We start from the raw sequence: 27,079 nt of genomic DNA on the forward strand, positions 1-27,079 counted from the left end.
CACTGTCAGTCTTTTTAGTTCCCTTTCGTTCAGTCACTAGACATAACGTTAGTGACTAACGAATGGGGGTTTCGCTTAGAAGCCAATTACCTTTGAGGAATTTAACAGCGCCCAATGGCAGTGCCAATGCCATGGGCATGCGGAATTTGCATGCGTAACTCCACCCCACCTCGTGGGTATATAAGGAAGTACGTTGGCAACTTTGCATTATGTTTCTGCTTTGGAGCCAAGAGTATCTCTTCACTCCTTCAAGTCTGCTAACTGAGTCTTTGTCAGCCTTCAAGACGAGCAGCTTTCCAGTGGCGTTGGTGTCAACGGCGCGTTCCAGCGATCACATACGTCCTGCCTGCTGATCTGCACAGTGGTCCGCTAGACAGCTGGTGTGTGTTCCCTGGGCGCTTCGGCGTTCACTGCAAAGCTTTTTCTCATAAAAGAGCTTACACGTGGCACGTCCTTTTCAGGATGTCTCGCTCATGTACTTCTGGGTGCGGCCGGTTGCTTTCATCTTCCGATGGGCACAATCACTGTCTGGTATGCTTGGGCGTTCAGCATGCTCAGGCAGCGTTTGTGGATGCGTCATGTTTCCACTGCGGGAACATGACCATTGTGGTGCTGCGGTCGAGACTCAAGGATCTTCGTAGAGAAGTGAGAGTCCCCTCTACCACACCCCAATCTACCGCCTCCACGAGAGGCGGTACTTTGGCTGGTGGTCAGGGTGACCTGAGGGTGACGGTGTGGAACAAAGCCCCAACGCTCATGCCTCAGGCCACACCCCCCTCTAGCGCTCTGCAACCCGTGAGTGTCCAGGCGGAGATCGCAGGGCCTGCTCCGGCCCCCCCACGCATCTCGTTTGGCGCTCCGGAGGAGGATGCGATGTCGGTCACCGCATCACGAGGTGGGCTCGAGTCCTCCGAGGATGATGACTCGGCTGTGCTGCCGCCTTCGGGCATGCCAGAATTGCCCGAGTCGGAACCGGAGCTGACAGCCATGCTGTCTCGTGCAGCCGCGACTCTTGGGATAGAGTGGAACCCTCCGCCCTGTCCCGAGCGCTCGCGGCTCGATGATTGGTTTTTGGGGGTGCTGCACGCTGACACCTGTCAGTCCCTGCCCCCAATACCTTTCTTTCCCGAGCTGCATGAGGAGGTTGCGCGGTCCTGGAAGTCCCCGTTGTCTTCCCGCGACTGTTCTGCGACTTCCTCTGCCTTCTCCACTCTCGATGGGGCCGCGGCCAACGGGTACACTGGGGTCCCCCCAGTCGAGCGTTCTGTTGCGGTGCAACTGTGTCCTCAGAGCGCTTCGACTTGGCGTGGTGATCCTAAGCACCCCTCCAAAGCCTGTCGATTCACATCAACATTGGTGGCGAAATCGTACAGAGCTGCGGGGCAGGCTGCCGCCTCTTTGCATGCCATGGCAATCCTGCAGGTCTACCAAGCCAGGTTGCTCAGGGACATGCACGAGAGTGGGGCTGATCCAGGGCTCATGGACGAGCTGCGTGCCGCAACCGACCTCGCTCTCCGGGCAATGAAGGTGACTGCACGCTCCCTGGGTCAGGTGATGTCCACAAATGTGATCCAGGAGCGACATCTGTGGTTAAACCTGGCCGATATGCGGGAGAGTGAGCGGACATGGTTCCTCGATGCCCCCATATCCCAGGCTGGCCTCTTCGGCAGTGCGGGTGAAAGCTTCGCCCAACAGTTTTCAACCGCCCAGAAGCAGACTGAGGCAATCAAGCATATACTGCCCCGGTGGCCAGCTGCTGCCTCCACCCAGCCGCCGGCACAGTCGCCTCGGCCCCAGCAGCAGCCTTCACCCGGGCCGGGTCGTGGAGGTCGTGTAGGCCGGTAACGCTGCCCCACCCTGGGTACGTCTGTGGTCCGAATGACCCCACTGGTGCAGTTCCTGGGAGCCTGGCTTCAGCTTCCGGCTACGCGATTCAGTTTGCGCAGGCTCCTCCCTGCTACCGGGGAGTCCGCTACACTATGGTCGGGGCCAATGCCCCTGTCAAGCATGCGGAGGTTGCCACTCTACTGGTGAAGGGTGCGATCAAGCCTGTCCCTCCAGCCGAGATGAAGTCCGGGTTCTACAGCCCCTACTTCATTGTACCCAAGAAAACCGGAGGGTTTACGACCGATCCTGGACCTGCGCATCTTGAACCGTTACCTTCACAGGCTTCCGTTCAAGATGTTGACAGCGAAACGCCTTTTCGAATGCGTTCGTCCAGACGATTGGTTTGCAGCGATCGACCTGAAGGACGCCTACTTCCATATCTCCATCCTACCTTGACGCAGACCGTTCCTACGGTTTGCTTTCGAGGGGCGGCCATATCAGTACGCGGTCCTCCCATTCGGGCTAGCTCTGTCCCCTCGCGTCTTTACGAAGATTGTTGAGGCAGCCCTTGCGCCTCTCCGGCAGCACGGGGTTCGCATCCTGAACTACCTCGACGATGAGTCACTCTCATAATGAGTCACTCTCGAGCGCAGGTTTGCGAACACAGAGATCTAGTGCACCAGTCTCTGCTGACTTGCCTCCGTCATATCGAGAGCAAGAGTGTGGTTCCACTGAAATTATTTCAGAGGCTCCTGGGGCATATGGCATCTGCAGCAGCGGTGACGCCACTCGGATTGCTTCATATGAGACCGCTTCAGCACTGGCTATGCGATCGAGTCCAGAGATGGGCATGGCGGTCTGGCACGCTCTGGGTACAAGTGACTCGGGCTTGCTTACAGACTCTCACCCCGTGGTCGAACCTCAGTTTTCTACGGGCCAGAGTGTCCTTAGAACGAGTTTCCAGGCATGTTGTTGTATCAACAGATGCCTCCGCCACGGGCTGGGGTGCCATGTGCAATGGACAAGCAGCCGCGGGCTCCTGGACAGGACCCCAGCGCCTTCTGCATGTAAATTGCCTCGAGTTGCTGGCAGTACGGTTCGCCCTGCACTGCTTCCGAGCGCTGCTGAAGGGTCAACATGTACTAGTCCGGACAGACAACACGACCACAGTAGCATACATCAACCACCAGGGCGGTCTATGCTCACGACGTATGTCTCAACTCGTCCACCATCTCGTTCTATGGAGTCAGAAGCATCTGAGGTCCCTTCGTGCTGTCCATATTCCGGGAGAACTGAACCGTGCAGCCGACAAGCTCTCACAGTTTCAGCCACTTTCTGGAGAATGGAGACTCCATCCCCAGATGGTCCAGCTGATTTGGGAACAGTTCGGCGATGCACAGGTAGATCTGTTTGCCTCCCACGACTCTTCCCATTGCAGCCTGTTCTATTCCCTGACCGAGGGCACGCTCGGCACGGATGCACTGGCGCACAGCTGGCCGCGGGGCCTACGCAAGTATGCGTTCCCCCCAGTGAGCCTTCTCGCACGAGTACTGTGCAAGATCAGGGAGGACAAGGAGCAGGTCATGTTGGTCGCCCCGTATTGGCACGGCCAGACCTGGTTCTCAGAACTGCTACTCCTTGCGACAGCCCCTACCTGGCCTATACCTCTGAGGCAGGACCTCCTCACTCAGAGACGGGGCACCCTTTGGCACCCACGTCCCGGATTTTGGAAGCTCCACATGTGACTCCTGGACGGGACGCGGCAGGTTTGAGTATTCTACCACTTGCGGTGATGGCTACCATCACTTCCGCTAGGGCAGAGTCCACGCAGCATGCCTATGCGTTGAAGTGGAACCTCTTTGTCATCTGGTGTTCTTCCCGCCAAGAAGACCCCTGGAAATGCCTGATCGGGAATGGAGACGTAACGTCCCTTTGCCACCTCAGCTGTGCTGCTGGAACGCGGAGTTCAGTCTTGGCTCCAAAGCAGTAACATAATGCGATGTTGCCAGCGTACTTCCTTATATACCCATGAGGTGGGGCGGAGTTACGCATGCAAATTCCGCATGCCCATGGCATTGGCACTGCCATTGGGCGCTGTTAAATTCCTTGAAGGTAATTGGCTTCTAAGCGAAACCCCCATTCGTTAGTCACTAACGTTATGTCTCCGTTCCCTCCTCAGGGAACGAGGGTTACATACGTAACCGAGACGTTACACACTCATTTTTATCATCAGTGTTTAATGGCATCAGAGACAAACATTAAATGTGTGATTCAAACATTTGTGTCTCATCAAGAGAAACTGATATTCTGGAAAAGTGTGTTAAATTCTTTGTCTCTCTCAGTTGTGTTTGTGTCAGTTATGAATGATCAATCATGTTAATATTTTCAGATTTAATTAATCTCAGTGTAACTGAAGCAGGTTCTTCTGGTAAACACATCATTATCTGAACATACCCTCATCATTGTGTTTCTGAAACATGGAAATATGAAGATTCATGAAGCACTTCTTCTAGAAACCCTTTCAAAATGGATTCAGGATTCATGAAAATCTTATTAAGAAAAGAAACGTTTTGGATGATCCTAAGTGCAATTATTGAACAATTCTTAAGTTCTCAAATATACCAATAACAACATCTTAAGAAGTATTTTCTCATTATATCCCTTATGGATAGAAAATATGTTTCCATAAATTTATGATCAATATATTAAATAATACTTTATTATTCAATCTACTGTAACATTAAGACAATATATTTTTTTCATATATATTTCAATATAGACCATAAATATTTGGAAATATATTTTCTTTCTGTAAGGGATATAATGATCTGCTCGAGGTAAATCTGATCAATATATTTTATAATATAACAATATGATTTTTAAGAACATTCTTTATAAGATTTCAAATTCTTCAGTTTGTCTTAAGAAACAAAAGTAGCAATTTATGGAATACAAAATATTCTTCAAAATAAGAGGAAAATAATGTTGTATATATGGCTGCAGTTCCCTTTCGAAAGGGAACTCACGCTGCGTCAGCTCGACACTACGGGGGAACGCCCCCAGCGTGACTGGTGCCTGAAATCACAATCAAAAAACGTCAATCCTATTGACCGGCGACAGCCTATGATGTCATCAAGGTGCGACCAGGAAGTATATAAGGGCGCCTTGCCAACATGACAGTATCTTTTCGTCTTCAGGGACTGTTTTGCCTGTCTTCACGTGAAACGTCTACAAAGAGGATAGCAATGAAGTGTGCTGAGAAGCAACGCCACTTCTGCAGGTGTGTTTTGAACGTGTACTAGGTAGCTTTCGCTTTGGATACACACACACTTTGCGTTTACTGTCTGGGAGAAGAGCATGCACGAGAGGTTCGCGAACCTCTTGTGGAAAGTATTGCAAGCTTTTTCCTCTGGAACGCTCTGCTCTTGGCTGGACCTCTTCTCGAGGGGAGAGGTTTCAGCATCTGGGAACGACCCCGCTCGAGCTGAGGCTAAGCGGCGTCTAAACATCATGTGGTTCCCAGATGGATCTGGCTCGTCGCTTGGAGACAGATGTGGTTCTCGAGGACGATCCAGATCGCGAGAGGCGGACTTCGGAGGAGGAGTAGGATTTATGTTCCTCCTCGTATGCTGCTCTTCCACTCGAGCAGAGGATTGGTGAGTCAGTTAAAGATGCTGAAGCTTCTCAAACCATCCTGTCCCATGTACGGGGAGTTGCTGGGGGTCATGGAATGCGCTGCGGGTAGACTGCAGCTGCCTTGGTGGCGCGTAGGAGAAAGGCTGAGCGTTCAAACAGTTCGGACGATAGGTTTCTCTCCGCCCATGACCCCCCCAACTCCTGGGAGTCTTCCATTCCTTCCAGATCTCCATCAGTAGATCTCGAGGGGATGGAAGAAACCATACTCAGCCCCGCATCTGTTGACATCATTGTGCTAAGTTTAGCTGATGTCGAGGGACTACCTGGCTGGGTATGTGTCGGTGCCGCCCGTGGACGAGATGTTATGTTTATCTCGCCTCTGGGCGGCCGGCGACACTGAGGGCTCCCACCCTGCCGGTCTCCGAATGGCAGGACGTACATGTCAGTGGGTCACGCTGCAGCAGCTTCGCACACCACAGCGGTGTTGCAGGCTTACCAGGCGGACCTGTTGAGGGACCTCGATCAGGGGGAGGGACCCCCTGAGACGGTAGTCGAGTCGCGCCGGACCGCGGTTTTCGCTCTCCGGGCCACCGAACAAATAGCGCCGATGGCGGCGACGGTGGCCACGGAGAGACATCTGTGGTTAAACCGTTTGGACATCGGGGAGAAAGAGAAGTCCTTTCTCACTGATGCCCCGGTTTCGCCATCTGAACTTTTCGGCACCTCCGTAGAGGCGGTGGTGGGGAAGTTCGGAGAGGTGAAGGCGCGCTCGGCGCATTCAGGACATGCATTCCGCTGAGGTCCGGGACCGCGCCCAGGCAGTCGGGTGTCCCCGGCCCGTCCCAGTCTGAGGGCTGGAGACGGGAATAGCGAGCCAGCGTTGCCTCTCGAGCGCCCCCGCCGCGGAGGACTGGGGCGTAGGGGAGGCGGGACACCAGCAACAGGAAGAGGAAGGAAGCCGGGGCTTGTAACCGGAACCAGCACAGGCAGCGGACTCCACCCCCCGAGGAGCGCGGAGATGAACGCTGCCTTTTTTCCCTTCCTCTGGTTTTTCCCCCGGGCGCTTTACATCAGGCCGGTGGACCTATGATGAGCAGAAAATGTAAGATTCTGCCGGCTCGCCTGGCTTGTTTTGTTGAGAGCGCCCCCCTCAGGATGGCGGGCGGATACTAGCCCTACGGCTGGCTTGAAGCACCACGAGGAGCGATTGGTGAGTCCCCCTCTATGAGGGTGAAACATTTTCAAAACTATGTTTTTCAGGACTTCTGTACCTTCGCTCGCCTGAGAGGTTTCTTGGGGAAATTTGGATCGTCGCTGGATTTCGCAGGGCCTGCAGCTCCCAGTGAGTAAGCTAAGAACGATCTTCTTTGCAACATTATGTGGTTGTGTGTGAATGCCTCACTTTTGCTAGTAGAGTTTTGCTGCCTCTCCGTGTTATCTTTTCCCCACTATGTGGGTAACTGAATCGCGCTCTTGCCCGAGGGCTTGTAGTGTAGGAGGCGAGCTGTGTTTTTCCTAGCGTAAAAGTGGGAAGTAGCTGAAGACCGGGTACGCGCTAATGCACGAGCTGTAGTGAGATCTGCGCCCAGCTCTGCGGGGCTTTGGGAAAAGGGTTTTTGGGGCCTCATTGTGTAATATTAGAGGTAATAATATTTCTTTCCCGGGCCCTGAGTAGATCTAGTGCGGACTTATGTCGCACCACTTGGCCTAGGCTTTGTCAAGGATGGGGGCGTTCCCTTTTAATGAAAGTCGTTCGCCCCTGGCCTGTCTTCTGATATAAGAACATGGCTTTGTTTATGCATCCTTGCTTCAGCCTCCTCTTGTTACAGAGTTGTCCGGCCAAGGCCCGCCCCCTTCTCTGCGTTCTGGGGTCACAAGTAATGCAGAAGAGGTGTTGCAGGAGACAGCGACTTTGCCAGTGGTCGTGGGGTGGAATTAAGCGTCTTTCGCCGGTTTGCGATTAGACTTTATCTGCTGTTTCCGCCTTTCGGAGCTTGGTGGCCGCCATCTGCTGGTGGCCCCCGGCCTCTTCCTGGAGGACGGTACGGCCGGTGGATTTCATATTTGTGTGATATTTTTCCCTTGCTTTATGTCTCTGCTTCACCTCGTTTAGGGCCCGGGTCGAGCTGAACATCGGATAAACCTTCTGTTAATGCGGTTCTGGTCGGATGCTCCCCTGAGGCCCGAGCATTGCCAATGGCTGACGCCCTCGCACTTACGGTTGGCCGCTGCATGGAAAGTAAGACAGCCGCCCCGATGCAGGTGACGTAAGTTGTACTCCCCTCGCTTTAGAGGGTCTTTGTTTAAGCACTTTCGCTGAGTACACTGCTGTTGGCAATGTGATTAGGTCCATGTTTGTAGGCACTGCCCGAGAGACTGCGCCGTCCTGGGGGCCCTAGGACACGGCGAAGCAGTTGTCCCTAGCTGCCTCTGGGATGGAGCCAGCCCCAGGTGCGGGCGTAGGAGCCGGCTGGTTGTTAGTGGCCAGCTTTGGCGGTCTGGGCAGCAGGCCTTCAAGACAGGTAGTAGGCATTAACCGGCCTCCTTGCAGGAAAGTCCTGACACCATGGCCCACGAGTGTGCCTCGGAGGCTCTTCTCCACTGGTGTCGACGTCAGCAGTGACCCGTCATTTGGCCCTGGGGACGAGTCCCCAGGTGTTAACTGGACTTCCAGGCCTTCGTCAGCAGCAGACAGCTGCCGTCAGCTCAGGCGCAGCAGCCAGCCTTCTTAAAGTCACGGCAGGGTCCTTGGAATCTGCAGACCTCCTATTTGGGGGTAGGTCCTGCCAGGCCTCCCTGAGGGGTAGGCTCCCGGTCTGGGTCACCTTCGCTCAGGGGCTAGGCCCTGTTTGGCCTCCCTGAGAGCCTGCTGTGGTCAGCAGGCACTGCCTGGTTTCCCCCGAGGGGGCGTTACCGGCATTAAGTCCCTCGATGGCTTATACGAGCTGCTAATAGGTGGTAGGCGCTACCGGGCCTCCCTATGGGCCTGTTGTGGGGTAGGCAGCCCCACTTGACCTCCTCTGTGGAGGGCGGTCCTGGGCTCCAGTCACTGGATGACTAGCATGAGTGCTAGTAGGTGGTAGGCCTCGACCGGCCTCCCTGGGTGACCTCCCTGGAGGTAACTCCCGGTTCCCAGCCGCTGTGGCAGCAAGCATGAAGTGCTATGAGTAGCACATTCTGCCGTCAGGTGGTAGGCACTATTTGCTCCCTGAGGACGAGCTCCCGGTTCCTGGTCACGGTGGCGATGAGCATATAGTGCTATGAGTAGCACAATCTGCTATCAGATGGTAGGCACTGTTGCCTCCCTGAGGGCGAGCTCCCGGGTCCCAGTCGCTGTGGTTAAAGAGCGTATAGTGCTTTGAGTAGCACGTTCTATGATCAGGTGGTAGGCACTGTTGCCTCCCTGAGTGAGAGCTCCCGATTCTCAGTCGCTGAGACGGTTGGCGAAGTGAAACGCTACGGACGGCATGTTCTGCTATCAGGTGGAGGCATTGCGCCTCCCTGGAATCGTTCCCCGGTCCCCAGTTTCGGTAACGGATCGTAGCATGGGCTGCTATCAGGCAAGCTGCACGGGGCTTCCCTGGGGGATTCGCTTTGAGTAGTAGGCCCACGCGGCCTCCTCTGAGGGCTCGCTCTGGTCTCGTGGTTTCTGGATAGGTCCAGCCACTGAGCATAGGGCTGTGATGGAGGAATGCCCTACCTTCTGTGCAGTTGGCAGGCCCGTTTGGCCTCCCTGATGAAGCGAGTCCCTGGTCTTCCCAGCTACCTCGAGGGCTAGCGAGACTGCGATCAGGTATTAGGCCTGTATGGCCTACCTGAGGGCGAGCGCTGCTGTTGGACGCGCGAGCAGTCGACACATGTTACCAGGTGGAGGCCCCTCTCGGCCTCCCTGGGGGACGAGTTCCCCAGGCGGGAACACACAACTGACTTTACGCTGACAGCTAGTGGTTACCCGCTATCAGGCGCCGGTCTCGAGCCCTGAAGGCGGTGTTCTTACCCTAGCAGGACGGGACCTTCATAGTCTGCCTACGACATGGTCTCCTACCGGGCAGTCTCAAGTGAGGGTCTGCTATGAGCTTACGGCTGCCTGGCGCTGATTTATGGTTGTAGGCCCTCGGGGCCTCCCTGGTACGATCAGCCTGTAAGGCCCTTTGGCCTCCTAAGCACGTTTTAAAGTAGGTGCTTGGTAGATCCGAGGATCGAGCGGCTTGACTCCCCTCGCTAGCAAGGGTTTGAAAGCACTTCGCTGAGCGCTGCTCTCCGGGATAACCCGTCTCTGAGGTCCGGCTAGTGGATGACACTGCCTTTCTTGCAGCACCCTATCGGGATGTCTCTTCGGAGGCGAGTACCAGAGGCTCTGTACTGTACAGACAGGGTTGACCGTATTACGTGTCCCATAGCAGACTGGGTCACCTGGTCAGGTCTCCCTGGTGGCATTCGGTGAGAACCTCCCGAATAGTGACTGGCATAGGGTTCCCTCGTAGTTCCCTTGCCAGGCTCCCTTAAAGGAACCCCTTCTAAGTCGAATGGGTTGGTTCCAGGCCTTCGAGCAAGGCCTGGGAAGGACCTCATGTGTGTGAAGGTTTCCTGCTCAGGCGAGAGCTTGGGCTTTGACCGTAGGGATCGCTGTCACTAACAGCCTAATGTGACCAGAAGGGGAGTGGTTCAGGCATTTCAGTAGAATTTGTCTTGACAGTTGTCACTGCCAGTGGGCATGCACTCCCGTCGGCATGGCGGCGTGGGTATATCATTCCCTGTAGTGTCGAGCTGACGCAGCGCGAGTTCCCTTTCGAAAGGGAACGTCTCAGGTTACAAATGTAACCATTGTTCCCTGAGAACAGGGAATGAGACGCTGCGTCACTTTGCCATGCCGCAGGGCCTGCCTGCCGAAACAGTCCCTTCAGACGATGAGATACTGTCATGTTGGCAAGGCGCCCTTAAATACTTCCTGGTCGCACCTTGATGACATCATAGGCTGTCGCCGGTCAATAGGATTGACGTTTTTTGATTGTGATTTCAGGCACCAGTCACGCTGGAGGCGTTCCCCCGTAGCGTCGAGCTGACGCAGCGTCTCGTTCCCTGTTCTCAGGGAACAATGGTTACATTTGTAACCTGAGACGTTTTCTGAGGAGATTATGAAATTAATAACATTCTTCATGATCTTGAGAGACTGTCAATAGTTCCTCTAGTAAAACCATCATAATGGAAACTCTTTGAGGATCTTAAATATATATTGAAGTTCATTGAGTTCACAATATTATATTTGAGCTTCACTGTTTCAGTCTGAAGATGCTTTTGTGTCATGAGAAACCCATGTGTGATTTCCAGTGTGTGTGTGAGAGCTCAGATCTTCTCCAGACTCACTGTTTTGGACGATGTCCTGCATCTTCTTCCAGACTCTGAACGGCAGGTTGCCCAAGTACCGTGGCACATGAATCAAAGCTCCAGAAGCCATCTGTGGATCCGGCTGTGAGATCTGGACTCTGGAAGAATATTCAGGAGTCAGAACTGCAGTGGCTTTGGACCAGAACCAGAGAGACCAGAGACACCAGCAGATCACTCACCTTTCCATTGAGACTGAAAACTCCTGCAGGACAAACACACCATTGATCATCAAGAACTCAATCAATCAATCAATCAATCAATGATGTGAAATCAGACCTTCAGAAAGCTGACGTCTTTGGCTTTCATCATCTCCTCCATGTCTTTGATTGTGTGTGAAAGAGCTGAGATTTGTCTGTTCATCTCCTCCAGTGTCTCCTTCATCATCTCCTTCTTCTGCTCCTCTTCCTCCCTCAGTGCAATGATTGTAGCTTCTTCTTCATCTCTGAGAAACTGATGAAGCTTCTCAAACTGCTGTTTAATCTGACGCTCTGTGTGCTCAGCTTGAGACTGAAATCACATCACATTCACTTCAATCATCTCAAAGAACTGATTCTGGAGCAGCATGAAGAGTAGTAGTAGCTGTAGTAGTAGATGTTCTGTTTCTTTATTAAGCCAGGATTAAGCCTTAAGTACATTTAAAAAGCTTGTATAAACACATGACTGGTGTGCATCTTAAACACCAATTCAATGAAACTAACTTAATGTAAGATATGTCAAGTTGTCAAGTTTCATTTTCAGATAAAACAGCTCAAACATGTATTTTAGTCTGGGACTGGCTTAAGCCTTGTCTGTGAAACCAGAGGTATGAGTGTTAAAAAGTAACACTGAGGCCTAGTCCACACGTACACGGGTATTTTTAAAAACAGAGTTTTTCTTCCTCCATTAAAAAAATTGCGTCCACATGAAAATGCAAAAACGTGTTATGAAGCGCTGTCAAGAGCATGCCAAACCAACAGGTGGCGATATATAACCCTAACCGTAAAGCTATGTTGGCCAATCAGAAGCCTGGAAAAAAGGTTATTGCCGGTTCCCGTTCTGATGTAACAAGCAAAAATCTCCGGTTTCACTGTCCACTCAACAACACTGCAACCAGAGTTTCTAAAAATCTTCACCCTGACAGGAGTTTTAAAAAAAGTTCAGTTTCAGGGTCTGGATACTGCGATTGTGTGGACGAATGGCCAAACCGCATAGAAGAAGTTGCGGATAGGACCTCAAGCTGTGTTAGAGTAAATGAGATCATTAAGAGATTAATTGAGTGATGATTGACCATTAGTGATGAACACCTGCTGTTTCAGGTCACCATTATGTTGATCAGTGTTGCTTTAGTTGGGCAGTTTGACTTTTTAACACTAGATTTCTCTGGCTGTTGTAATTGTGTGTTTTAAGCCACATTTGTTATGCCAAAGAGAGCCAAGAGAAAATGTGACTGGGTTTTGATAACAGAATAATCGTCATGTAGTGAAGCTAACGGGTTGTTCAGTTCATGAATATTAATCACATCTGCATTCGTCCAAATGAAAATGTGGAGGGTGAGCGCTAGCCAATGGGGTTGAGATTAGTCCCACCCACTGCTGAATAACCAGCTGTGAACACGTCAAAAGAGTCAATCCTCACCTTGATGTGTTGAACTGTTTCCTCAAACTGTCCTTTATTGTTTTCTTTGTGTTTGAGTTTCTCTTGTAAGGACTTCAGTGCTGTATTGAGCTCCTCCTGGGATTTAAAGAGAAAATCTTCAAGATAATAGAAATGTACCTATGTGTAATTGTAAGAGTTTATCCTCATATTAAAATCTGTCTTACCTTATATGATGAAACCACTTCATCGATGAGTCTGAGTTTGTGATTGTCGTGTTTCTGTGAGTTAATACACACCACACACACCGGCTGTTTGTCCTCCAGACAGAAGAGTTTGAGTTTCTCACTGTGTAAACTGCAGAGCTCCTCAGATCCTGGTGAACGCCTCTCATTTCTCTCCTTCAGGAACGACTCACACAAGTTTTTTAACACAAGATTACATGGAGGTTCATGTGTTGACAATCTCCTGCAGACGGGACACTCCTGAGCTTCCTTGGTTCTCCAGAACTGTTGAAGACACTCTTTACAGAAACTGTGACTACAGGATAAAACAACAGGATCCTTGAAGATTTCATGACACACGGTACAAGAGAAATCATCTTCAGACAGTGAAGCCATTTTCTCTGTTGAGATCCAGCAATCTGAACTTTACTTTCACTTTATGAATCAAGGTTTCAAAAATGAATAACCAGGCGAATCACAAAGATCTGCTGTCTGTTCAGAAACGTTTCAAACCCTTCTTGAAAGTTTTTCCTCTTCGTTCTTCATTGATTGCTGATTCTTTATTGCTTTTGTCAGGAGAAATTCAGTGTGACTGAAAGGATAAATAACAAGTCAGTCTCTTCCTGTAAGTGTTGTAAGAGGGTGGAGTTTTTGATCACATGGGTGTGGTTTTCTGGCCACAGAGTCACAGTGTTGTAGTCAGTCCTTCCAGAAAATTGCGGCATTTTTTTTGTGATTGTTGCGGGCAAAAATCCTTGATTATGCGGCACGTTTTCTTAAAAAAATGCAATGGAAAATGCGGATATTTATGCAATTTTATGCGATAAAACTTACAAAAACTGCGGTTTGATGAAAAAGAGAAAAAAAGCGAATATTTTTAATTGAATATTTAAGTTCTCATCTTGTTTTATTGAAGACCTTAATAAACACATGGCTCAATTTGGACCGATTTTAAAACAATGCATCATGAAGTTTCGAAGCGTTATGAATCAGTGAGTCGATTCATGATTCGCGTCGCGTGTCAAACTGCTGAAATACGTGACTTTGGCGATCCGAACCACTGAATCGACTCACTGATTCATAACGCTTCAAACCTCTGAATTGACTCACTGATTCATAACGCTTCAAACCACTGAATCGACTCACTGATTCATAGCGCTTCAAACCGCTGAATCGACTCACTGATTCATGAGACTTCAAACCGCTGAATTGACTCACTGATTCATAACAACGCTTCAAACCACTGAATCGACTCACTGATTCATAACGCTTCAAACCGCTGAATCGACTCACTGATTCATAATGCTTCAAACCGCTGAATCGACTCACTGATTCATAACACTTCAAACCACTGAATCGACTCACTGATTCATAATGCTTCAAACCTTTGAATCGACTCACTGATTCATAATGCTTCAAACCGCTGAATCGACTCACTGATTGATAACGCTTCGAAGCTTCATGATGCTGTGTTTTGAAATCGGTCAGCACAGCGGGAAACTGCTTTGCGCGTCTTTTGCTGTTATTTTTGTTGGCAAATGGGAGTTTGCGCTTCATCATGGTTTCACCGATATCTATGGTTTCTCCACGGGGTTTGCAGCTTTTCGATGACGTTCACGTCGGGTAATTACGTCACTTCAAAACGTTTCCATGACAACAGGGGGAAATGGCGGCTCTTGTGTGAAGTAAACGAACATTTTTCAACTTTCTGCTAATATATATATGACTTTTTTTGCAACGAAAATGCAGGGATTATGAAATCATGCTAGCCCCGCATATTTTGCACGCGGAATTAGGCAATTTACGCGGCAAAAGTGCGGCGTATTTGAAAAAATGCGGCCCCCGCATAAATATGCGGACTTTGGCTGATTATGCATTAAATCATGCGATCGCATAATCGCGTTTTTCTGTAGGGACTGTACTGTAGTACTGAAGGTAGGGCAGGTCTTAAAAGGATAGTTCATCCAAAAATGAACATTGTCATCATTTACTCACCCTCGAGTTGTTTCAAACCTGTATGAGTTTCTTTCTTCTGATGAACACAAAGGAAGATATTTGGAAATTATGACAGGGTCAAGAGCCCAACTAAAGCAAATACTGATCACCATAATGGTTACTGTATTATTTTGAATAAATCATCAACATCTAAAACTCTGTTAATTCTCAATAAGAGCTTCTGTAGACGTCTGACAGAAATAAATTCAGTCTGGTTAGTAATGTGTGGAGCTGGTAATGCTGTTTGTGGAGTTGTTAAATCCTCCTCTGATGAGATCTTGTGATTGTCAGTGTCTCAAGTTGTCCACCAGAGGGCAGCAGAGACTTTGAAATGTGAACAGATTCAGAAGATAAAAAGTCCTGCTCTGTATTTTGTTCCAAACACCTGGATTTGCTAATAGCACAGGCTTCAGCAGGATGTAGAATTAATTAGTGAAATCAGCTGAACTGAGTTCATGAGTGGAATACACATATGGCCGGACTTTCACTTTCTGATCCCTGGACTTTCCACCTCTGCATAAATGGCATTATTTTATGGATTATGGATGGAGCTGAACCCTGTAGGACAGTGGAGCTCAAGGGCTAGAGTTTCCCACACCTGAGGTTGAAGACGAAACCGTTCAGCAGTGAAAAATTATAGGAAATGTATATGCCTCAATTGGAGGACACTCACGTGTTTTTAGGACACTATTTTTCATATTATATATATTTTTGCATCAAATAAATCACAGAAACACTGATGACCCTAATAGGGCAACATATCCTGGGAGATAAATCCAATCTATATCAAATATTTCAAACATTCCTTTGGATATGTTTTAGTCCAGATGATATAAAGAGTGAAATGATTTTTGGATGATAATTTTCCACTCTTGCCTGTTTAGGGTTAATACTGTCGCTTTGGATAAAAGCGTCTGCCAAAATGCATAAATGTACTGTGACAGCGGTGAAATCTGCTCATGACGCCCGACATCAGGATAAATGGATGTGGAAAGTTTGATTTGACGTGTCCATATTGTGTGAGGAGTTCAGATATACTATCAACAGGCTATATTCTTAAGTGAAAAGTCAAATTAGACAATCGGGGTAAGATGAACCCCTATAAAAACTGAGGCAGAGGGTCCGTGCACGTGTTCAACTTTATGATTATTATACCTTTTATTGAGTTATGAGACTGGATTGTTTGTCGTTATTGTCGACTGTCATCTTGTCATGTAGACGTTCATGTTTTCAGTCAGTTGCTGAATTTCACCACTAGATATCAGTAAAGTCACACTGAAATCTGAACTGATTTTATTTAAACAAGTGAAGTATTTCTGTTACATTTATTCATTTACTTTGCCTCTGAAACTCAAATGGAAAGATTTCAGTGATTCCTAGAGACGGCACATTTGTTTTTACGACATATCTGAAAACATCTGTAATAAAGTATTTCTATTGCCTAATAAATATTTATATTTTATTCAACATTGTTGTGGATTAGAAAGAACATTTTACATCCATTTACTTCAATGAGCAAATTATCATTTAACCTCATTACAACAAATACTGATAATGTGCACGTGTTAAATTAACTCGTTCAGTGTTATAATACTAAAACATGTGATTATTATAAAATCATTATGTGAAAATTAGCAAAGTGACCCCTCACTGAAATAACTGGTGAATGGCGATCAGTGTTTCTCATTGGTCAGATGAATGTTGAATGTTGGTACGATGACAGGTAAAGGCAGAGAGCTGGTAGATATGATGCAGAGGAGGAAAGTGTCCAGGAGACCAGGTGGACAGGGAGCCACGCTAGAAGCATTGGAGCAGGGTTTAAAGTGTTTTATAATGGTGTGGACAGGAAGAAAAATGGAGTAGAAGTGATCCTGAAGGAGGAGTTTGTGAAGAATGTTCTGGAGGTAAAGAGAGTGTCAGATAGGTTGATGAGTCTGAAACTGGAAATTGAAGGTGTGATGTTGAATGTTGTTAGTGCCTATGCTCCACAAGTAGGTTGTAAGCAAGAGGAGAAAGACATATTCTGGAGTGAGTTGGAGGAAGTGATGCAGACTGTTCCCAGAAGTGAGAGAGTGGTGATAGGGACATATTTCAATGGACATGTTGGTGAAGGGAATAGTGGGGACGAGGATGGGCAGGTTTGGTCTTCAGGAAAGGAACCCAGAAGGACAGAGGTTGGTAGACTTTGCTAAAAGTATGGAGATGGCTGTGGTGAACACGTACTTTCAGAAGAGGCAGGAACACAGGGTGACATATAAGAGTGGTGGCAGGAGCACACAGGTGGACTATATCTTATGTAGACGCTGTAATCTGATGGAGATTAGCGATTGTAAAGTAGTGGTAGGTGAGAGTGTAGCTAGACAGCATAGGATCGTGATGTGTAAGATGACTCTGGTGGTGAGGAAGATGAAAAGAGACAAAGTGGTGGAAGCTGGAAAAGGAAGAACGCTGTGTGATTTTCAGGGAGAAGTTGAGACAAGCTTTAGGGGGTCAGAAGGTGCTTCCAGATGACTGGACTACTACAGCCAAAGTGATCAGGGAGACAGGTAGGAAGGTGCTAGGTGTGTCATCTGGAAGGAGGAAAGAAGACAAGGAGACTTGGTGGTGGAATGAGGAAGTCCAGGAGAGTATCCAGAGGTTAGCTAGGAAGAAGTGGGACAGTGAGAGAACGGAGGATAGTAGACAGGAATATAGGGTGATGCGAGGTTAAGATAGAGGTGGCAAAGGCCAAACAGAAAGCTTATGAGGACATGTATGCAAGGTTAGATAGTAAGGAATGTGAGAGGGATGTGTATCGGTTGGCGAGGCAGAGGGATAGAGATGGAAAGGATGTGCAGCAGGTTAGAGTGATTAAAGATAGAGATGGAAATGTGTTGACAGGTGACAGGAGGGTGAGGGAAAGATGGAAGGAGTGCTTTGAGGAACTGATGAATGAGGAAAATGACAGGGAGAGAAGAGTTGTAGAGGCAAATATTGTTGAGCAGGAGGTAGAAAGGATTAGCAAGGGTGAAGAGAGCTTTGAAGAGGATGAAGAGAGGAAAGGCAGTTGGTCCTGATGACATACCAGTGGAGGTATGGAAGTGTCTAGGAGAGATGGCAGTAGAGTTTTTAACTAGGTTGTGCAACGAGGTCTTCGAGAGTGAGAGGATGCCTGAGGAATGGAGGAGAAGTGTTTTGGTGCCGATTTTTAAGAACAAGGGAGGTGTGCAGAGTTGTGGAAGCTACAGAGGTATTAAGATGATGAGCCATACAATGAAGTTGTGGGAAAGAGAAGTGGAAGCAAGGCTAAGGGGAGAAGTGAACATTTGTGAGCAGCAGTATGGTTTCATGCCAAGAAAGAGCACCACAGGATCATTATTTGCTTTGAGAATGTTGATAGGGTCAGAAAGAGCTGCAGTGTGTCTTTGTAGATTTAGAGAAAGCATATGACATGGTGCCAAGAGAGGAGCTTTGGTATTGTATGAGGAGGTCTGGAGTGGCAGAGAAGTGTGTTAGAGTGGTGCAGGATATGTATGAGAGCAGTAGGACAGGGGTAAGGTGTGCCTTAGGTGAGACAGGGGACTACACGGTGAAGGTGGGACTGCATCAAGGATCAGCTCTGAGCCCCTTCTTGTTTGCGGTGGTGATGGACAGGCTGAATCTCCATGGACTATGATGTTTGCGGATGACATTGTGATCTGTAGTGAGAGCAGGTGGAGGAAAGTCTTGTGTGGTGTGGTGGAGGTTTGCTCTGGAGAGGATAGGAATGAAGGTTAGTCGCAGCAAGACAGAATACATGTGTGTGAATGAGAGGGAGCCAAGTGGAACAGTGAGGTTACAGGGAGAAGAGGTAAAGAAGGTGCAGGATTTTAAATACTTAGGGTCAACAGTCAAGAGCAATGGGGAGTGTGGAAAAGAGGTGAAGAAGCGTGTGCAGGCAGGTTGGAATGGGTGAAGAAAAGTGTCAGGTCTGTTGTGTGATAAAAGAGTACCAGCAAGAATGAAAGGAAAGGTGTACAGGACAGTAGTGAGACCAGCGATGTTGTGGATGGTTTGGAGACAGTTGCACTGAAGAAAAGACAGGAGGAAGAGCTAGAGGTAGCAGAGCTGAAGATGTTGAGGTTCTCTTTGGGAGTGACGAGGATGGATAGGATCAGGAATGAGTACATCAGAGGGACAGCACATGTGAGATGTTTTGGAGACAAAGTTAGAGAGGCCAGGTTGAGATGGTTTGGTCATGTTCAGAGTGAATATACCAGTAAAAGGATGCTGAGGTTAGAGCTGCCAAGCAGGAGGTCGAGAGGAAGACCAAAGAGGAGGTTTATGGATGTAGTGAAGGAGGACATGAAGGTAGTCGGTCTGAGAGAAGAGGATGCAGGGGATAGGGCTAGATGGAGGCAGATGATTGGCTGTGGCGACCCCTGAAGGGAACAGCCGAAAGGAAAAGAAGAAGTAGTTTCTCATTGGTCAAATATAATAATAACATGATTTATTTTAAACTTCACCATGTGTTTAAATTCAGTGCACTTGATTTAGGTGTTGTGTAATGAATAAACATATATTAACCATAGCTTTTCCCATAACTTTAAAATTCCCTGATATTTGCAGGTTTTCCGTGACTGTATTCTATAGAAACCCTGAAAATATCAGGACATATTGACACTAAAATGAGTGATTTGATATTAATTTCACCTCAGCAGACAATATGGGACAGACCTTATGAACACAATCATTTTACAGATAAAAAATAAAAAAGAATATACTTTCTAACTTGTTTATTGATCTGTTGTATAACAGCAATATGAGAGTGTGAGAGTTGCTGCTGGAAATCAGTCATGTGATCAGCTGTGGCCCAATCACAGATCAACGCTCATGTGATATGAATTAAAGACTGGAAACATGAGTGTAAAATATGAAATCAGCTCAATCCAGACCTACAGGTGTAACATTTACTGACTATTGACCCGTAAGATCCTCTGAGAGGAAGAACAACAGAAGAATGGAAAGAGTGTGTCAGTGAAGGTGGTTGTGAATGTGTGTAGATGTGTGTTATTTACAGGATCAGAGAATGACACCATTCCTCCGTCATAGTCCAGATACACTCTCACATGATCAAGATCCTCTTCAACAGGAAAACCAAACGCATCCAGTCCGTACTGCACACACCAGACATCAGTGTTAAAGAAAACAGTTCCCTTCCTCTGGTTTGATGCTGTAGTTACTCCAAGACTCCAGTAGTCACTCTCATTAACCTCCACATCCCAGTAGTGTCTTCCTGAGTTAAAACCCTCTGAACCCAGAACACATGGATAACAGTCAAATCTCTCTGGATTACCAGGAAGCGTTTGACTGGTCAAAATGTATTCCACACTGGTCAGATCATCAGACAGGGCGAGGCGTGGATGAGCCGTGTTTGGATCCAGAATCACAGGAGCTGATGAGACAATTCACAGCTGCTTTTATTCTGATCTTCATATAATGATCAAGAGTGAACCAATCACAGATTATTATGAATTATGACACTCGTCCTGAACAAATACAGACATTTTCCTCTGATCACTGTCAGTGTTTTTAGTTACACACTCATTTTTATCATCAGTGTTGTGTCATGAGAAACCCATGTGTGATTTCCAGTGTGTGTGTGAGAGCTCAGTTCTTCTCCAGACTCACTGTTTTGGACGATGTCCTGCATCTTCTTCCAGACTCTGAACGGCAGGTTGCCCAAGTACCGTGGCACATGAATCAAAGCTCCAGAAGCCATCTGTGGATCCGGCTGTGAGATCTGGACTCTGGAAGAACATTCAGGAGTCAGAACTGCAGTGGCTTTGGACCAGAACCAGAGAGACCAGAGACACCAGCAGATCACTCACCTTTCCATTGAGACTGGAAACTCCTGCAGAACAAACACACCATTGATCATCAAGAACTCAATCAATCAATCAATCAATCAATCAATCAATCAATCAATCAATCAATGATGTGAAATCAGACCTTCAGAAAGCAGACGTCTTTGGCTTTCATCATCTCCTCCATGTCTTTGATTGTGTGTGAAAGAGCTGAGATGTGTGTGTTCATCTCCTCCAGCTTCTCCTTCATCATCTGCTTCTTCTGCTCCTCTTCCTCCCTCAGTGCAGTGATTGTAGCTTCTTCTTCATCTCTGAGAAACTGATGAAGCTTCTCAAACTGCTGTTTAATCTGACGCTCTGTGTGCTCAGCTTGAGACTGAAATCACATCACATTCACTTCAATCATCTCAAAGAACTGATTCTGGAGCAGCATGAAGAGTGAGTGGGGGAATGTGTGTTAGTGAACTACAACTTTAACTTTCTGACGCACTATAACTGTAGTAGTAGATGTTCTGTCTCTTTATTAAACCAGGATTAAGCCTTAGTTAAATTAGGACATTTAAGTAGCTTTTATAAACATGCCTTAGAAAAACCCATGACTGGTGTGCATCTTAAAACAATGCAATGGCACTGACTTCATGTAAGATATGTCAGTCCTTTCAGTTAAAACAGCTCAAACATGTATTTTAGTCTGGGACTAGCTTAAGCTTAACCTCCTCCGTTTAAAAAAATATTGCGTCCACATGAAAACGCAAAAACGTGTTACTAAGCGATGTCAAGAGCACGCCAAACCCACAGGTGGCGATATAACCCTAACCGTAAAGCCATGTTGGCCAATCAGAAGCCTGGAAAAAAGGTTATTGCCGGTTCTGGTTCTGACGTAACAAGCCAAAATCTCCAGTTTCACCATCCACTCGACAACACTGCAACCGGCGTTACTAAAAATCTTCACCCTGGCAGGAGTTTTAAAAAATGTTTAGTTTCAGTGTCCGGATACTGCGATTGTGTGGACGAACGGACAAACCGCATAGAAGAATCTGCGGACAGGACCTCAAGCAGTGTTAGAGTAAATGAGATGTTAGAGTAAATGATAATTAAGAGATTAATTCAGTGATGATTGACCATTAGTGATGAACACCTGCTGTTTCATGTCACCATTATGGTGATCAGTGTTGCTTTAGTTAGGCAGTTTGACTCTTGACTTTTTAACGCTACTTTTGTGACGGGGTTTTAATAAGACAATAACCGTCATGTAGTGACGCTAACGGTTGTTCAATTCATGAATATTAAATCACATTGTCTGCATTCGTCCAAATGAAAATGTGGAAGTTGAGCGCTAGCTAATGGGGTTGAGATTAGTCCCACCCACTGCTGAATAACCAGCTGATAGAGGCGTCTGCGCTTGATCATCTTAATGCTGCGTTCACACCGAATGTGAATTGCGCGTCAAATTCGCTTCTATCGTGTCTAGTTGGACGCTTGAACATTTTGAATCCACTCTTAACTATAAAGTGAGTGTTTGAAGCAAAATAGCTCTGTATGACTGCTCACTGCCATTATCAGTCATCCCTCCATGTTGAATGAGTGACTCCGGGCAGGCCTTGCCCCTGTTCAGATTTTTCATCTCGGGAGTCAGACGCGAATTGGCTTTAAAAGCGTGAATGCACAAAAAACACCAAATAAAATCACTCACGCAAGACAATTCGCTAGAGCCCGACCGATAAAGGATCTTTAAGGCCAATACCGATATAAATATTTGGTGATTTAAAAAATATCGGCCAGAAACCACCACTTGCCATCTGTCAAAATATGAAGTAAACAAGCCAGGTGAGACATACAAAATAAAAACAAAATGATTGCTGCTACAATCACAACTATTACTAATACTACTATTATTATTAATATTGACAGTGATCATTTAAAAAAAAAAATCAATGATGCAATTATTATTATCATTTGTATTATTATTATTAAACAAGACAAAGGTCACTCCTGATGTTTTGTGTGTGTGTGAAATTGTTAGTCCCTGTTTTCTTGAGCTACCTTATAATTACAATGTCAACTTGCTTATCCCTTAACATGCACTCTTTTAATTCTATCCATCAAGCTACAACAAACCATTTTCAATCATCATTTGCTGCCTGCCTTCTAAAATCTACAACTAGTGATGCAGTAAATCCATCATTTGACCCGTTAATGCTGCGTCTGAACGAAGTCCGCAACGCACTTTCGTTCACTCCTCACGTGCCTAACTTACAATTTACAATGCAGGGACTGGAACTACAAATATACTAGTTATACAGTAATCACTACTTTATTTAGGGCAGAATAAGTTTGTTGTGATTTCCAAGCGCATTAATGTTAGCGGTCTTCCACTATTAGCCATGGCATTAGCTAGCTTTGTGGTTAGCTAAAGTCTATGATAAGCCATCATTGAGAAATGGACATACTGCAAAATATTGTAAAACATACTTTTTCAAAATAACGGGCAGGGGAGAGATGATACACCTCATGCTGGCAAACTGTCACGCTATTAAAGAAATGCATCTTAATTCACCAGTCAGTCAACTATACTGTAACAATGTAATTACTAGCTAATTCCGTTTCACTCTTGGCTTACATGTAACAGCAAAACTGGACACGAATTTTGTCATGATTATGTGAGTTAAGAGAACTGATGGGGATGTTCTTTTAATTGTTATTCAAGCAATGTATGTCTCCTGACAGTTGCCAACTTACCATACACTTCACGAATGTTCTCAGTTATGAATGCCATAATCATCATAAATGCCGATACCGATAGTTTGGAAAATGCCTAATATCGGCCGATATATCGGTGGGCTGATGTTATCGGTCCGGCTCTACAATTTGCCTCTTTCGTGTGAACTGGACACGTGAATGAGGCTAAACCGCATCCATCGTGCCGCGCTAAAAGCTTCTATTGCGCTGCAGGACCTCCAGACGCACATCAACGCGTCTTTACATTGACTTAACATTGAAATCACTCGCTCAATTCGCATTCGGTGTAAACGCAGCATGTGCACACAGGAGCTCGTTTCAATAAGGAGGTTCAACCAACTCTGAGTTAAAACTTGATCTATGAGTTACCTTACCCTGCTTTCTCAGGTTTGACATACCTCCCATTCTGAAACAGAAAACCCAGAGTTTCCCTCATTCTAGGGTTAACATTTTAACTTAACCTCCTTTCTGAAACACGGCCCAGCTCTGCGAGTGTGTGTGTGTGTGTGTGTGTGTGTGTGTGTGTGTGTGTGTGTGTGTGTGTGGTGTATACCAGGGGTTTTCAAACTTTATGATGCCAAGGACCCCCAAATATGATGAACCTTTTATGAGGGACCCCCCTACCTGAAACATTGATATATTTTTATGTATGAAAAAATTTTAACTGTTAGATAAATAGTAAGAGTGACATATTGTGACATTGTTTCCGAACGTAAATTGGCTATACTTAATGTTGGATGTATAAACCTGAAGAAGACATTTTCAATTAAAAATTATTTCTATAAACAACTTTCACAATAAATGTACGTAAGCAGTTTATGTACTGCTTTAAGAATACTTACTGCCTTACAACCCCAGTGAGCGAAATAAAGGGCACTATATTGAGAAAAACTCACTAGAAAAATTTTCTTTCTTTTGAAAGAAAGAAAAGCAAACATATACAATTCTGGAAAGTATGTATACAGCAATAAAGGAGAAACATTTAGAAATTAAACAGAATGTTCGGTAGACTTTAACAATTTTTGCTTTGTCTTTTTATTCTCTGAAATTTTCTGGGGACCCCAGTTTGAAGACCCCTGCTCTATGCTATGAGAACCAAAATATCCCCACAAAGATGGCAATATCCAAAATCCTCGTCCTTGTGGGGACATTTTTTGGTCTCCAAGAGGAAAACGGTTTATAAATCAGACTAAGTGATGTTTTTTGTAAATGTAAAAATGCAGTCAGTTTTCTGTGAACTGTAGGTTTAGTGTTATGGGATACAGTTTGTTCATTACGAATATCATTATGTCTATGCAAGGCCTCATAAAACATGAAAACCCAATGTGTGTGTGTGTGTGTGTGTGTGTGTGTGTGTGTGTGTGTGTGTGTGTGTGTGTGTGTGTGTGTGTGTGTGTGTGTGTGTGTGTGTGTGTGTGTGTGTTTCAGTCAATAAAGAAATGCTGTGTTATTATTTCAGACGGATCAGATCAACTTGTAAACATGTTAGTAGAGTCAATCCTCACCTTAATGTGTGGAACTGTTTTCTCAAACTCTACTTTAATGTTTTCTTTGTGTTTGAGTATCTCTTGTAAGGACTTCAGTGCAGTTTTGAGCTCCTCCTGGGAATTAAAGAGAAAATCTATGACACTAGAGGTTCCTGTAATAAATTAAAATAATAAATACATATTCTGAAGATAAAGTTAATGAGTAATTAATGACAGAATTTTCATTTTTGGGTGAACTATCCCTTTAAGTGTTTATCCTCATCTGTAAATCTGTCTTACCTTATATGATGAAACCACTTCATCGATGGGTCTGAATTTGTGATTGTCGTGTTTCTGTGAGTTAATACACACTAAACACACCGGCTGTTTGTCCTCCAGACAGAAGAGTTTGAGTTTCTCACTGTGTAAACTGCAGAGCTCCTCAGATCCTGATGAACGCCTCTCATTTCTCTCCTTCAGGAACGACTCGCACAAGTTTTTTAACACAAGATTACATGGAGGTTCATGTCTTGACAATCTCCTGCAGACGGGACACTCCTGAGCTTCCTTGATTCTCCAGAACTGTTGAACACACTCTTTACAGAAACTGTGACTACAGGACAGAACAACAGGATCCTTGAAGATTTCACGACACACAGGACAAGAAATATCATCTTCAGACAGTGAAGCCATTTTCTCTCAATCTGAGCTTTACTTTCACTTTATGAATCAAGGTTTCAAAAATGAATAACCAGGAGAATCACAAAGATCTGCTGTCTGTTCAGAAACGTTTCAAATCCTTCTTCGTCGGTCGCTAATCATTGCTTTTGTCAAGAGAAAGTCGTCTTCTTCTTCTTTGGTGTTTTAATGGCGGGTGGAGAAAGTCTGACCGATAGGGGAATAAATAACAAGTCAGTCTCTTCCCGCGGAGTTTCTGATCACATGGGGGTGTGATTTTTAATCTTTCTTTGTGATTTGAAGTGTGCAAAGTAACATTTGAGCAACTGTGTGAAAGTGAATAGCACAGAACTGGCACAATAGCGGTATAAACAAATCTAGTCACATGACTAAAAATGCGTCATCGTTTTCAAATCACAGTTCACACTACGTTTTGCAAATTTATCCGCTTTAGAGAGTGTTTTCATCGACTTAAAACGCCATCTCAGGCCAAAACGGGGAGAAAAAGATGCGTTTTCGTTTGAAAACGTTTTATTAGTGTGGACATGGCCTCTCGACCGCATTTGTACTCGGTCTTGTCAGACAGATTTAACTCAAGAGCACTACGAAGAGATCACTAAATTGCTTGGTTTCACATTTATTTGTTAATAATGTGATTTGATGTAAAACTTATCCTTAAAAAAATCACTCATAACTTATTTAAAATGTGATTTATTTGTTACTGTGGTGCTGGTTTGTCTCAAAAAAGAAAAATCCCCACAGAATTCAAGATTTGTTCGCAAAGTAGTACTTTTATAAGATTTGTTTATATTATGGCAGTAGCAATATCACATGTGTGTGAGTGGTTTTCACAAATATGAGCATGATTGCTAATGTGATATTGATTTATACAAACGTTCAATAAACAAGACGTTTATATTAAGTGACTTTTAGACACGAGTTTTGGCTATTTCAGCTGCTTTGAACAAATCGGTTGAATGATTGACTTGGATTTCAGTTTTATTCATATGTAGACCTATCATTTTCTGTTTACATTATTCTTTTTTTAACAATCAGGTGTAATTGCACCAATTGGCTTGTAATAACTCGTGTCTTATTCTAAGTGTATATACTCATTAAATGTAAGACATGTCTAAGACAGTATAGATCCATTTAAGTACTGTTGGTCTGGACTCAACACACACTGGTCTTAGTTTTAACTAAAATACTAGACTGAGGTAAAACATGTCCCCCTCATTATATGTATTAAGAAGTGCAGATATAAATGTATACATAAAGTTATATACAAATGAAAGTGGAATTAAATGTTCAAGTAGATAAATGAAAAAAAAAAACACTCCTTATATTCCGTTGTGCATTAGGCGAAACCCATGAAGTTTAGCTGACCCTCATCATACACACCTGACCCAGTTACTCAAGGTCTTCAGATTAAAGCTTCAGTGTTTAAATCAAGTTTAGAGATAAACTCAGCAGCTCCAGATCCCGGATGTATACACTCTAAAAAAATGCTGGGTTAAAAACAACCGAAGTTGGGTTGATTATGAATCTTTTAACCCAGTGGTTGGGTTAAACGTTTGCATAAAATAACCAAAATGCTGGGTTTGTCCATTTTCAACCCAGCATTTTTTTAGAGCGTATTGACAATAATAAAAGAGACTCAACTTATGTTTTATTGAACTTTATTTGTTTGAGAGAGCATTTGAAGAGTTTCTCCTGGGTCCGTCAAAATCTA

At 45.7% G+C, this 27,079-nt stretch overlaps 1 pseudogene across 1 annotated transcript in view; it reads right to left on the reverse strand.

The window, feature by feature from the left end:
• LOC307135843 overlaps positions 1-26,480 on the reverse strand; it is a 43,658-nt pseudogene extending 17,178 nt beyond the window's left edge. The window contains exons 1-10 of the transcript XR_013818697.1: positions 24,970-26,480; positions 24,709-24,804; positions 20,610-20,840; positions 20,489-20,511; positions 20,289-20,407; positions 19,576-20,052; positions 12,648-13,045; positions 12,463-12,558; positions 11,028-11,355; positions 10,828-10,946 (exon numbers count right to left, since the gene is read on the reverse strand). The product of XR_013818697.1 is annotated as an uncharacterized misc_RNA (transcript). The remainder of the gene's footprint in view (positions 1-10,827; positions 10,947-11,027; positions 11,356-12,462; positions 12,559-12,647; positions 13,046-19,575; positions 20,053-20,288; positions 20,408-20,488; positions 20,512-20,609; positions 20,841-24,708; positions 24,805-24,969) is intronic.
• Positions 26,481-27,079: the final 599 nt, after the last annotated feature.

The sequence above is a fragment of the Gobio gobio genome (assembly GCF_949357685.1).
Source record: "Gobio gobio genome assembly, chromosome: 1".
NCBI classification, from domain to species: domain Eukaryota; kingdom Metazoa; phylum Chordata; class Actinopteri; order Cypriniformes; family Gobionidae; genus Gobio; species Gobio gobio.